Genomic DNA, 14137 nt, shown 5'->3' with positions numbered 1-14137 from the left:
AGCCAGCAGTCACGATTATTCCATCCGGGCTCCCCAGTGGGGATGCTTGACCCTGGGAGTCACCCCTCCAGCCCGGTGTCCGCTGGCCACTCAGCCACCTGGAGGCTCCCTCGGGCCGGGGGAGCACAATGGCACGTCCCTGGGGCTGACAGTCTGGGGACAGGTTCCCGCAGAGGACTTAGAGTCTGAGTGTGGGGCCCCGGGGATGAGCCGCCCGGCCATGGGCGCCAGACAGGATTCCTGGAAAGGAGGCCGGGGCGGGGGCTGGGGGCACAGCACGAGGGTTCTGGGGCTGCCGAGACAAAGCACCCAGACCCGGTGACTTAAATAACACACATGTCATTCTCTCAGTCTGGAGGCCAGAGTCAGAGATCACAGTGTCGGCGGGGTTGGGTCTTCTGTGGCTGTAAGTAAGGATCTGCCCCAGGCTCTCTCCAGCCCCTGGTGTTGACTAGCCATCTTGGGTTCCTAGGTGTTTGGGGAGCTCAGCTCTGAGAAGAGGAGGGTTTGGGGGGCTCCATGCAACACCACCTGGCCAGGGGGGGACCCCACACACACATACTCTCTGGACCCCACCTCAGTGACCGTGGACTTGGCCCCATTTGCGCCCTGGCTGTGCCACCCACAGAGCAGGGCTTGTGGCTGAGTTGTGGCCCCTCCAAGACGGGCGAGGGGCAGGAGACTGGTGCAGAGGGATGAAGGGTCCGAGGGAAGCCGTGGCCAGTGGTCAGCCCTCCAGACGGCACCCGGAGCCCTAGTCCCTGTGGGGGCTGGAGCTGCTCAGAGGTCTGAAGGGACAGGGAGCCTGAGAGCAAACAGGGAAACAGAAACTTCATCTGGGGCACGGAGGCGGGCAGAGGGCAGACGGAGGTCCTGTGAGGGCAGCCTTAGGTTTCTGAGCTGTATTTTTCTGCTGCAGCTTCTAGAAGCCACAGGGACAAGGCAGGGATGGGGCTCGTTCAGTGACCACCCACCACCGGGGGACTCTGGTGGGATGGGGGACCATGGTGGGACGGGGGCCCGGCTGCCTGGGGTGGAAGGGTCCTCTCCCTGCCCCCCCCCCCCCGCCCCGTTCATCCTCCGTGGGTGTGGCAGCTGCCGGGAACTCCCCCCACCCCACCCGACCTTCACAGACACTGGTAGAGAGACCTCCAGGGGAGGGCGTTACCCGCCCCCAGGGAGCCCCAAGAGGCCCGTTTGCTAATTTCAGTTTGGTTTTTTTTTTCCTTTCAAACTAAAGCATCCGAAACAGGTGAGTGTGAGACAGCGGTAAGACCACAGCACAGAGTGGGACCCCAAAGGGGACTTGGAAGCACCTGCAGGAAACAGCGGCCCCAGGAAGCAGCAAGAACCCCCCAGGTCCTGTCTCCCTAAAAGCAGTGTCCAGTCCTGGCCGCCGTGGGCGGACCTGGCCGCACCGCAGGATGGCCCGGGCCTGACTGCTCAGCCGGCCTGCCGCCCGGCGCTTCCTTCCCACTAGAAACCTCGTGCCGGACTGGGCTGTGTTTTCTCAGAATCCACCCAAACGTTTTTGTTCCAAGTTTAGAATTAGCCTTGAGAGGCACAAAAACCACAGGAGGATACGATCGAGTGAACTTGAACCTTCATTCTTTCTGAGTGTGTCTTAAATGGGAAAATTCCAAAAGTTCTTTCTCAAAGTAAAAAAATAAAGTACAAGCTTTTGAGGACTATTTTTACATTTACAAGATTTTTCAACTGAAACAACAAATAAACTGAATTTGTTTCTGATTCTAAAGGGCACACTTTCCCGTGAGCCCCTGCGCATATAGGGCGGTGACCGGTGGGCAAGCACCAGGACACACAGACAGAAGGACTCCAGGGTACCGGGAAGTGGAGTGAAGGGGGCGGGGCAAGAGGGGGTGGGCGCCAGGCTCCGCCCCCTTGCACTGATTTCCTTTGCAACCAAGTGCTGTTCCCCCCAGCCCAGTCCCACCGCCTCTCTCCCTTCATGGGTTTGCTTTGTTCCCCGGGTCGTAGAAGGCATTCAAGGACCCACTTCTCAGATGGGGACACTGAGGTAGAGACAAGGCTCTTGCTGGATCCCAGGACTCATGAGCAGTCAGGGGCCAAGGCGGGGATCCTCCCATCTCCACCTCCCACATCCTTACCCTGTGTCCCTTCCCGAGTCCCTGGGAGGCCTCCTCCCACACTGCAGCCCTGGCTCTGCCTCACGTCCAGCTCCACACCCCTGCACTCTGGGATGACCTTCAAAGTGGAGGCAACTGTTTAAATATTAAATGGTCCTTGGAATGCCTGGGCTCCCATTAAGACCCTGAATCAAAAGAGAAAAAGAAAGACTTTAAAGACTGCTGAAGTTTGAAAAGCCGAATGATCGATGTTTGTGTTCTGGGGCTGCACCAGCGTCTCCATCTCCTTGGCCTCGGGCGCCTGGCTGCAGGGTGGCTCTGGGGACCCCCAGCACACAGGACAGGGGGTGCACGGTAGGGGAGGGGCACTAGCCAGGCCCGGGGTGATAGGCTGGGGGTCTGGATGGACAGTGATGGACTGGACGAGAGCCCAGGAGCCCAGCCGCAGTCCTGCCTCCTCAGGCAGCAAGAGGCCTGTGGGAGCCCAGGCCAGGGCAGAGGCCATCGGGGAGCATGCCCCCAGCCCAAGAGCAGCGGGAGCAGTGGGGCCAGCTGTGCATGCCCCCTGGGCGGGGACGGAGGGGGCACCCTGCTTGTTGTGAGCATCCTCTAGCTGTCACTCCCACCGCGGAAGGGAGGGTCTTGTGCCCTCACCCGGCTGGGGCTTTACAGGCACCTTCTCCCTCGGAGGCTGCCCTGAGAAGGCCCCCAAAGTGACAACCCTGGAGGATGGATGGGCACCCTGCAGATGCCACCCCACGTCCATCTGTGCGCGGGGATGTGAGCAGCCACGGGGGGCCAAGGCTACCACGTGCTGCGGCTCGTCAGAGCCAAGGACACGCAGCCCAGCTGCCAGCTGGGAGGCCTGCCGACACGGGGAGGAGTGCGTCCTGGGCCCACAGGCCACATCGTGGCCACAGTCACCACGTAGGCCCAGCCCCAGGGGTCTCCCTGAGCCTCAGAGCCAGTCACTCCCAGGCCCTGAGCGTCTAGCATTCTGGACACACCAGAATGTGTGTGCTGGACCTTCTAGTTCCCAAGAGGGATTGCGGTCTGTTCTGGATGCCTCTCCTTCCGTCAGAGCAGAGCCCAGGGGCATGCAGGCCTGCATCTTACCAGGCCCCTCCCACACCTCCCAGAAAACTGCCCCTTTCCCCCAACTTTCCCCGTGGGCTTCTGACACCTGCTTCCAGGGAGCCCCCTCTCCCTTGCTGAGACAGGGCAGCTGATTCCCAGAGCCTTTCAGCTCAAGAGAGGAGGCGTCCAGCCCACGGCCTCGGGGGGACACCATCTGGGCGTGGGCACTAGGGACACCTCCCTCGCCTCGGCCCTGACTTCACTAGCCGGCTCCCCTCACCCAGCTCAGAGCTGCCAGCCTGGGTCTGGGCTGGTCCAGGTGGTGGGCCGAGCTCCATGGTGGGTGCGCGTCCGCTGTGACCTAATGGTGCCCCGCCATCCCGTCCCTCCTCACTGACAGCGAACGAGAAGGGGCTCCCCGCCCTCCCAGGCCTTACGTAACTCGTCCAGGGTCGTGCGACCGCAAAGGAACCGAACATCGGACGCCAAGGCTCCCGTGTCCGCATGGGAGGCGGCGTGACTCCCCCTGCGCCTCCACCCTGAGTGGGAAGCCCTGGATTCAGGAGGCACCTCAGTGCGCGCGGGAGGCGTCCTCACTTCAGAAAACATGGAGCTCGCCAGGGGGCCCTAACACTTCAGGGAGAGCCTCTCATCGGGAGTGTGAGTGCGGGCGCCCGCCCCTGAGGCAGGAAGCCTGGCGGGTGCCAGGAGCCACCGTGCTCCACAGTGTCCCTGTTCCTCGGTCTCGGGGCTCAGAAGACCCCCTGCATGCAAGGACCCTGGGGACACTGCAGGGGCCCGGCATTGCCGTGACGACTTGTGATCTTGGAGCGCTCTGTAACCCCACGGCCTGTTAGATTTTACTCCCCAAATTCTACCAATCTGTGTGGTCTCAAGCAAGTCACCATGCCTGCCTCTGTTCTCGTCTATGAGACGGGCAGAAGGAGCCATCCTGGGGGCTGGGTGAAGAAGCAGCTGTGAAGTGTGTAGCCAAGTGGATGCCTGAGAAAAAGAAGCAGATGGATGGACAGACGGACAGCACACAGCCAATCTCCCAGCAGGAGCTCAGGATCCACCAGCGCAAGAGCCGGAGGCCATGGGAGGCGGGAGCGTCTGCCCACAGCCGGGCACGCCGTTGGCTCCAAGGTCACCCCGCTGTCGGGGGAGCTCAGCACACCTCCCCGGGGCTGGGAGGTGGCGCGAACACAGCGGTCCACCCGCGTAGGGAGCCGCCGGCACCGAGCACCACACACACCACCTCATGTCTGCCCACTCCCACAGAGGCCAGCACCGCGATCCCTCTCATTGGCAGGTGGGGAAATTGAGACTCAGCTCCTTAGATGACTCCCCGCCCAACACAGGACATGAGAAGTGGCCAAGCGGCGTCTGGACGTGGGCAGCGTGACCACACAGCAGCTCAGCCAGCCCGGCGGCGCCCGGACGTCCAGAGCTCGGCCCCTGATCACTAGTGACGCTCACTGTGTGCCTTTTCCTGCACCTGCTGGCCATTTGTGTGTCTTTGGAGACGTGTCTATTCAAGTCTTTAGCCCACTTTTCAATCAAGTTATTAGCTATTTCTGCTGCTGAGCTCAGGGGCTCCTCGCCGGTTTTGCACATTAGCCCGTTGGCAGAGCTGCGGGCTCCTCCCGTCCACTGGCCGCCTTCTCACCCCGTCAGCGTTTCCTTCTCAGCTTGCTGTCACCCCAGTTCTCTAATCTTGCCTTGGTTGCCTGAGCTTCTGGGGTCAAATCATCCCAAGACCAATGGCACAGAGCTTTCCCCCTGTGTCTCCTTCTGGGAGGCTGGCAGCGCCAGGCTTGCCGCTGCATCTTCAACCACGTTGCGTTGACTCCTGCGTCTGGTGTGACCTAAGTGCCCAGCTTCACTTGTTCGCATGTGGCCGTCCGGTTCTCCCAGCACCGCTTGTTGAAGAGACTGTCCTCTCCCTGTTGCATGCTCTCGGCTCCCTCACCAGAGGCCAGGTAATTGTGTGCATGTGGGTCCATTTCTGTGTTCTCTATGCTGTTCCGTTAGTCTGTGTGTCTGATTTTTCTGTCAGTTCCATGCTGTTTAAATTACGATTGTTTGGAATGTACTGGGGAAAATACAAATCAAATCAAACACAAGTCAGGGAAGTGTAAATCAAAACCACAATGAGATATGACCTCCCTCCCACCTGTCAGGATGGCTGTCATCAAAAAGACAAGTGTTGGTGAGGGTGTGGAGAAATGGAATTCTTGTCTCTGCGCAGCTGGTGGAGATGCAAAATGTCATTATGGAAAACTGTGTGGAGGTTCTTCAAAAAATTAAAACTTGACCACTAAATTATCCAGCAGCCCCACTTCCGGGTATCTGTCCAAAAGCATTGAAATCAGGCTCTCAAAGAGTTATCTGCTCTCCCCTCTTCTTTGCAGCACTAGTCACAAGAGCCAAGGAGGGAAAACAGCCTAAGTGTCCACCCACGATGGGCAGATGAAGAAAATGCGGTCAATACATACAAAGGAGCATTACTCAGCCTGTAAAAAGAAGGAAGTCCTGCCGTATGTGACAACGTGGAGGAAACTGGAGGACATCATGCTAAGTGACATAAGCCAGCACAGGACAAGGCATTGCAACTGAAGTCTCCTGATTTCCGCTGCCCTCTGCTTCCTGGGAGGGGCTCCTCACAGGCAGGGCCACCACAGCTGGCTGGCTCCTGCAGCCGCAGCACCCCCTGCCTGGTGCTGCACTGGCAGCAAGAGGAGGGAAGGGGTGGCCGCCCCAGGAAGGGGCACCTCACCCTGGAGCTTCCTCCTAAAGACGGCAGCTCCCAGCAGCAGCTCCCTGTGCGCGGACCCAGATTCTGGCTGTGGCCGTAGGAAGAGTGCCCTCACGCTGCAGGTCCTTTGCAGCTGCCAACTCACCGCCCCTCCTGGCTTCCCTCTGTCCCTGTCCCCTTGGACACTCCCTCACCCTGTCCCCGGGAATCAAGACTCTGAGAAAGCACCTGTGCCCTGAATCCTTGTCCCGGCTGAGATGAAGCTTCTAGGGCCTGAGAGCCTCAGTGGTTGCCTGCAGGCTTAGCCATCCTTCGCTCAGAAGCCACCCAGGGCTCCAACTGTGACAGCATGAGCTCCCAGCCCCACCAGGAGACCCTTGGCTGCCACGTTGCTGGACTGAAGGCCAAGGTCCCATTAGGCGGCCTCCACAAGACGCCTCTGCCGGGCTCATGGCTTTTAAAGGGCTTGGTGCCGAGACAGCCTGCGTTCAATGCATCATACAGTCCGTGCTGCCAGCCCAGCCACCAGCAGCCACGCACTTGGCCAACAAAGCAGAACCCCTCCTCCCAGCGGCCTCCTGCCCTCGCCCAGGGGGCTGTCCCGGGAGGCCCACGACTCCTGCCCCCAGGAAGTCTCCATCCGGGGCACAGGCGGGCCCTCCAGCATCTCCAGCCACGCCTCCTCCACACCAGGGTCCTCATGCAGACGTGCCCAGGAGCCTAGCTGGGTGACCCCAGGCAGGTCGCGCTTGCTGGTCCAGCTGAGTCCACAGCAGGACGTCCAGAGGACACTTCCCTGGACGGGGAGAACGGGTCCCCCGAACATTTTGTCAGTGCTGCTGCCACCATCACCTGTTGGGGACGGCTCACCAGCACCACCTACATCGTCACCACCATCACCAACGTCTCCCCAACACCTCAACCTCCACCACCATCACCACCACCACCATCAAGGACACCATCACCACAACCCTCAGCTCGGGCGGGAGAGGCCCGACACACACAAGTGCCCAGTATTCATTTGCTCTCCGGATACGTGGGGTCTCAATTCAGTCTGAAGGTCTTCATAGGCAGGGACCAGCTCGTTGGCCACCCATGGAGCTCCCAGCGAACCGGGCCCAGAGACAAGTCCCAGGAGGCCCCCTGTGAAGACATGCGTGAAGAGGGAAGGGGAAGAGGGGAGCAGGGGGAGGAAGGAGGGAGACGGAAGAAGTGGGGAGGGCAGGGGGAGGGAGGCAGAGAAGACCCAGACTCCTGGCCGTGCATCAGTGACCCAGCGTGCAGTCTGCAGTTTCTTAGAGCTGGAAGGAGATGCCTGTAGGTCTGACCTCTCCTTCCTTTAAAATCGGGGACGCAGAGGAAACCTCAGCCTCTTGATACATTCGACTGACAAGCAGAGACATCAGAGGAGTGAAGGCAGGCGTCCACTCTCCCCGTCTCAGCAGCTCCTGCTTCTCCCACCAGGCGCGTGGCTCCTCGTTCGCCTGTGCCCACGTCTCCACAGCCCGGGCTGGAGGCACAGGGCCTGGAGCCCACCAGGAAGCGCCAAGGGGCCTTGGGCCCGCCGGGGCAGGGCAGGAGCAGCCTAGGGAAACCAACCCTTGGTCTCCACAAAGGTGGAGTAGATGTCTCAGAGCCAGGGGAGGCAGAAGTGGGGGTGCAGGGGTGGACCCCCTCTGCTGTGCTCCACTGCAACTTCTCTGTCATCACGGATGTGGTCCTGCCCTCATCAGCAGTCCTGCCTTCAGCTGAGAATCACAGGTAGCAATTCTAACGTGCTGGGTCCCAGAAAGCCCTGGTCCGGCCACGTCTACTGCAGCTGTGCTCTGGGCCGGCAGCCCTGCCCACCCAGCCACGTGGCCTCTGTTCCCCGGTGTGGAGAGAACCAGCGCACCAAGGAACCAGCGCACCAAGGATCGAACACACACACCCTGGCTGGGAAGAGGACGAGAAGGACCCTCCGTCCCGCTGCCTGGGGCAGTAGAAGGCAGAGACTCAGGAAGGAGTAAGCCACAGCCTCGGTTCCACACCTGTGTCTGCTTCCAGCTGCTCCTTTGCAGAGTCACCACTTCCTTTCCTGGGCCATCAGTCACCAAGATGCCAGGCTTGTCCTCCCAGTGCCCAGACGTTGCCCCCACCTGCCACATACATGCAACACACCAGACACACTCATGCAACATGCATGCAACTCACATGCAATTCACTCACCCGAGACACATGCTCACACAGCACACACACACACATCAGCTGGCGCACACTCAGGCGATGCACATGTGCACGGCTGTGCAGAGGGGAACTGTGCTGTATTCTGGCACATTGTCCTGATGAGGCCTCAGATTAAAGCCGCCTCCTCCCCTGCTGGGCCAGAACAGACTAACCCATTGCCCGCATGGGGGGGAGTTATTTCTGCTGCCAGCCCTGGAGAAGCTGCGGGTGCTGGAGAAGCTGCGGGTCCTGGAGAAGCTGTGGGTCCTGGAGAAGCTGCTAGCTGGCGCCTGCACCCTTTCCTCATCTGTCCGAGAAAGAGACAGGCCTCTCCAGCCCTGACTCTCCCCAAATCCTGAGAAGTAAACCATCCCACACACCAGCCCCACCACCTGAGGAAAATCCGGGCAGTCTACAGATTCACGTGCACAAGAAAGAAAACAATGAAGGAGCCTCGAGGGGTGGCCTCCTCGGCCGGCTAGAGACTTTCCCCCGCACTATGTCATGTAAAATGTAGCAGGCCAGCTACACGTCGGTGATTTCAACTCCGTGACGGTCGGAAAGGGCAAGACAGTAAAAAGGTCAGTGCTTGCCAGGGCTTGGGGGAGGGACAAATAGGTGGGGTCCAGGGAAATTTTAGGGCTGAAAAACTGTTCTGCATGGTTATATAATGGAGCACACATGGCATCATACATTTGTCACAGTGCATAGAGCATGTACCCCAAAGAGCGAACCCTGATGTAAAGTGTGGGCTGTGGTTAACAGCAACGTGTCAATACTGAGCCATCACGTATAATGAGGGCAGTGCCCACGCCAGATGTAAATGGTGGGGGAGGGGTGGGGGAGCTGGGTGTAAACAGTAGGGGTGGGGGTGGGAGTCTGCACTTTGTCAGTTTCTCTGTATAGGAAACTGCTTTTAAATGTTGTCTATTAATTTAAAAAGGAGGAGGAGGAGAATCAGGCTGAGATGTGGCCATTCTGAACAAATTCAATGTCCGTAGGTTACCAGCTGCCTCGCTGAGGCCCGCCCTGCCCCCACAGACATGGCCCCACACCAGACGGTGTCGGGCCCTGCGGCAGAGGGCTGGCCCGGGAGCAGCCTGCAGCCCGACGCGTGCCTGCCTGAGCGGGTAGGCAGGCGTCCGGAGCCTGCAGGCCGGTCCTAGGGCAGCCTGCCCGGCCAGGACCTGCTGGTTCATGTTTGCTTTAACAGATCACCGCTTAGCTTTGTGGGGCCAGGAGCATGATTTATGGGAGCATGGGTGACGCTGACGGAGGCTGGGCCCTCTTTACTGCGGGATGTGGGGCAGTCTCAGCCACCCTCCCTCAAGGTCATCGGTAGCCGATAAGGACCCTGAGTTCTGAGGCCGAGGCGCCACATCCACCCGGCCAGCCCCAGGCCAGGGCCGCGTCCCTGCAGCTGTGCCCACCCCTCGCCAGCGCCCTCAGGGCCTCGAGCAGGTGGGGCCGTGGGCAAAGCTGTGTTCTGGCAGCCCGATCCCTCGGCTCGGGTAACTGCTGCCTCTTTCCCACCCGAGGCCCATTGTCCAGAGTGAAGTCACTTTCCTCAGCACACACCCCCACATTCCTAAATCTTTCTCTCCAGTGCTTTCCTCTCTCCAGCTTCGCTCCACCTGGGCTCTGTGGCGGTGGTTGGGGGTGCGTGCAGATTCATCTGCAGGGCTGTGTTCTCCATGCCCCGGGGTGGGGGGAGGTGGGACCTCTCACGGGGGAAGAAGTACACTGGGGGTGGTCCTCAGGGCGTTGCTTTGCTTCCTCCTCAGTCTGGGGGGGGGCACCACCCCCTCCCCTACCGACAACTGCTGTTCCTCGGGAGTCAGTGGCTCGAGCCCCGCCCCTTGCTGTACAGCCTGTGCCCCGAGGAGGTGAAGGCCTGGCCGCAGTCCTGCTGGTGAGGGCAGCGCCAGGCCGAGGAGGGCACGCGCCCTGCAGGCCCTGAGGGGCCGGCCTCCTGGTGACCCGGCTGGAAGGCGTGTCCTGGCACCAGATGGAGCTGGTCTCTTCCCCTGGCCCGCGCAAAAGACTGAGACGTGATAGCTCTGATGACAGATCCTTTCACGACAGACACGAATACTGAATCCCCACGTTGTACACCTGAAACTAACGTAACGCTAACAAGGCTAGTAAGATAACGGGGCAAAGGCAGCTGAGGCCAGAGGAGGAGGGTGACGGACACCTTTGCGATGATGGGCCTGAGTCACTGCTCAAGCTGCGCTCCAGAGGCCACCCAGCGCCGCGGGTCTCCTGGTCGGTGGGGGGGGGGGGCGGGAGGCAACTTGCAGTCCTGGGCACCACTGCCGCACTGGAATCTGGTTCCACTTTTGGTTGACACGAGACTCGGGGACAGAGCAACAGGGTAAAGACCACTACCGGGCACGACTGGCAAATCCAGAACGCAGGAGAGTCGCTGGACCAGGTGTCTTCAATCAGTGAGTGAAAATGGGGGTGGCGGAGGGGGAGGGGGAGCAGAAACTGAGAGGTGAATGTACAAAATAAACAACGAGGTCCTGCCGTGCAGCACAGGGAACTGTATTCAATACCTTGTAATGACCTGCAATAGAAAAGAATCTGAAAAGGAATATATTTCTATACGTATGTGTAACCGAACCACTATGCTGCACACCAGACACTAACACCACATTGTAAAACTGACTATAAGTCAATAAAAATAAGTAAATAAAAAGAAACTAAGAGTTCAAAAGAGCCTTCAAAGTCCTATCAGGTTGTGGACTTTGTGTTTAAAGAAACCAGCTCTGAAAAGCAGGCATTCTGTAGGGCTGTCTGTTAGAGTAACTTGCTGATGAGGCGAGGCCCAGGGACTGCAGTAAAAGAGCCCCGGAGAGGACGGGCGAGGGGCACCGGGGAGGGGATGGCCGATCAAGTAAGACCGGCCGTGACGCTCCGCCCTCTAAGGGCGACTGAAAAGAATCAAAATAAATAGTTTAAAAAGTGTGACAAAAAATTAACAACAGCAAAAACCAAGCCCGTCCTTACTGTGAGGCTACACTCTCTACAGCCCCTAGCTCTAAACCGGGGTGGAAACAACAAAGGAGGTGCGTGCGCCCCGGGACGCCGGAGGAGGGCCCAGTAGCCCTTCCGTGGTGTCGACTTTGTACCTCATCCTCCTAAGGTGTCTCAGACGCCTGTGTCGTATGGACACGTAACACGTCAGCAAGCTGGTCCACACGCAGAGCCGGACGCGCACACCTGTACCGGGGCGTGTGCTCACACGCTGCATCGCTGACCACGGGATGCCACCGTCTCCACCGGCGCTGGCTGCGACGGCAGAGACACTGAGGGCTTAGACCGCAGACATCTGAGTCTCATAGTTCTGGAGGCTGGAGGCCCCCCACCGAGGCCGGCAGGCCTGGGGTCAGGCCGGCCCTCTTGCTGGCGTGTCTACAGCTGCTTCTTTCAGCTGTCTCCTCACACGGCGGCGAGAGAACAGCGCGCTGTCTCTGGAACCCCCTCTTGTAAGGGCACGGAGCTCACTCATGGGGGCTCCATCCTCGCGCCCTCATCACCTCGCAAAGGCCCCGCCCCCTAATGCCGCTACATCCGGGACTGGGGTTTCAGCATAAGAATCTGAGGGACACAAACATTCAGCCCGTAACAATCACAAAACCCTGGAGACCAGACCCTGGAGAACTCACACGGTGAAGCGACACCCAAGGCCCTGCCCTCACTCTGTGTTCCGAGTGAATTCCACGCCCGCCCCCCAGCAGCCTGGGCCACAGTGAGCTTCCTGGTCCCCAGCCAGCTCGGACCCTCTGCCGCCACCATCACCCTGGTGTCCTTCCTCAAGTGACTGTCTTCCCGGGAGCTGCCGGGGCCCGGGGTCCAGGTGCTGCATCACAACAGGAGAGAAATGCCAGGGTTGCATTTCTGGTCACATCCCTTAGAAATCACCCGCCAACGGAGAGTTGGGGACTAGAGCCCCTGACACCACATCCAAGCAGGCCCCCAAGGGACACCACGGGGGAGGCGGAGCATCCACAGCAGAGCAGCCCCAGCGCACCGTCACGTCTCCTCCCACAGGCAGAGTTCTGCCTTTTCCCCCACGGCTGCTCGGGCAGCTCAGACAGCAGGCACGCCCACCCCCTGCTGCAGGGGCCTGGCCGTCACTCTTTCAGGACTAAACACTAAAAAGATTTCAGGAATGCCAGGAATCACGAATTTCACTCAAGGGCACTTTCTTTATGTCATTTCAGGTCACAAATCACAAAGTCCGTGCACGTTCAGTCTTTGGAAAAGCCCACAGTCTCGAAGAGCGCTGCTTGGCGCCCACGCGTGGCCTCGCCTCTGTAACCACCGTCCTCTGGCGCCTTGGCGCACAGCTCTGGAGGCACGGGGGGCTGAAGGGGGCCGGGCAGTGTCGTCAGAAGTCACTGTGCCCCTCCCCGCCTGCAGCACAGCACGCCCGGCACCGAACCTCCACCAAGCTCTAGGTCTGGGGTTGCGTTTAACCTAACCCGTTCCAGGCAAGGGCACAGGCGACGAGCTACAGGAACCCAGAGGAACATGTCCTGCTCGGACGCTGGAGCCCAAGCAGACCCTCTGGGACCTCACCTTACAGGGACGCCACCAGCCCCAGCCAGCCTGCCCAGGGGACGTCAGGCTGGCTCAGAGTCAGAACACAGCCCTTTTGTTTCCATCCCTGCTGAACACTTCCCTGAAATCTGCCAGGCCCGCTCGCTGGCTCAGGAAGAAAACAAAAAGTCCAGCTGACGCGTCGGGGGTCCGGGACATTCCAGAGCTCTGCTCTCATTGCTCAGGGCCAGAAACACATGCTGACCGCGTTCTGACCTCGGGACAGCCCCCTGAAGTTACTAGCGTGTTTTTCCTTAGCTAAATCCCTTGCATTAAAAATTTTTTAAAAGTTTTAGAGTTCCAGTGCTCTCCCCCTTAGTTCTCAAAACAATATTTGGCTTGAACCTGGCAGCAGGCTGACCTGTGCGCCTGCATCTGCGGGAGCAGAGAGAGCAACTGACTCTGGGCGCCCCCTACAATCCGCTCACACACACACCCCCCCCGCACACCCCACATCACATGCATTCACACTCACTCACTCACAGCCCGTCTCCCCGGCCTGCCTGAGACCCGCAGACCCTTCTCTGTGGGCCTGCAACCCTGTTCCCGCCATCAGCAGCAAATGAGAAGCCTGCAGCTCCGCAGGCACCCCTCTCTCAGCCCACGCTGGGGGCCAAATCCACGCCCACCTCCCACCCATCCCAGCCCCCTAACCTTCCCTGCGCCTTCTGAAACCCGTGGGCATCACCAGGGGCTGCAGGGCCTTCCCTGGTCTTGGTGTCCCTGCATCTCCTGCTCTAACTGGCCCCACCCCCCACTTCCCCTGCATCTTCCTTTCTGGGGTCCCCCTTCCATGGGACCAGGGCTGGGGGCTTCCTTCCTGGCTCATCGCTGCACCAGACCAGCATCCCTTCACCTTCCCCAACTGTCACGCCGAAGCACGTCTCTGCAGACCACAGCCCCTCCCTGTGATGGCCCCACGGATCCTTGGGGATCCACTCACCCCAAAGGCCCTGGCCAGTCAGTGCCTCTGGAGCCCAGGGCCACATCCCATCCATCTGACCGTCTTTCCACTGGTCCTTCCTCCTGCATACCTCCCCCTCCCTCCCTTCTCAACAGAAATGCATCGTGGAGACCTTAGAGGTGGATGGAATCTGGAAAGTCACAGGGGAGGGGGCATGAGAGAGGGCTGGAGTGTATGTGTGTGTGCGTGCCTGTGTGTACATGCGTGCGTGTGCATATGTGCATGTGTGTACATGTGCACTTATATGTGTGCATACGTGCATTGTGTACTTGTGTGCGTGTGTATACGTGCATGTGTGTATGTGTGCACTTGTGTGCATATGTGTACACTGTACATGTGCATGTGTGCGCACGGGCCATGTGCGGAATGTGGTGCATGGGGAAGCAGGTGAGAAGTGAGTGGTTCTGGGTGCTG

General features: G+C 59.6%; 1 long non-coding RNA gene across 1 annotated transcript; it reads left to right on the top strand.

The window, feature by feature from the left end:
* The first annotated feature begins 8750 nt into the window (after positions 1–8750).
* Positions 8751–13054, top strand: LOC141573867 (uncharacterized). The gene is made up of 2 exons (XR_012500232.1): positions 8751–10598; positions 12381–13054. It is a non-coding gene; the product is annotated as an uncharacterized LOC141573867 (long non-coding RNA).
* The last annotated feature ends 1083 nt before the right edge of the window (positions 13055–14137 follow it).

Source organism: Camelus bactrianus, chromosome 1, assembly GCF_048773025.1.
Source record: "Camelus bactrianus isolate YW-2024 breed Bactrian camel chromosome 1, ASM4877302v1, whole genome shotgun sequence".
In the NCBI taxonomy this organism is placed as follows: Eukaryota; Metazoa; Chordata; class Mammalia; order Artiodactyla; family Camelidae; genus Camelus; species Camelus bactrianus.
Note: the sequence above shows the minus strand (reverse complement) of the source record. Positions and strands in the feature narration are given on the sequence as shown.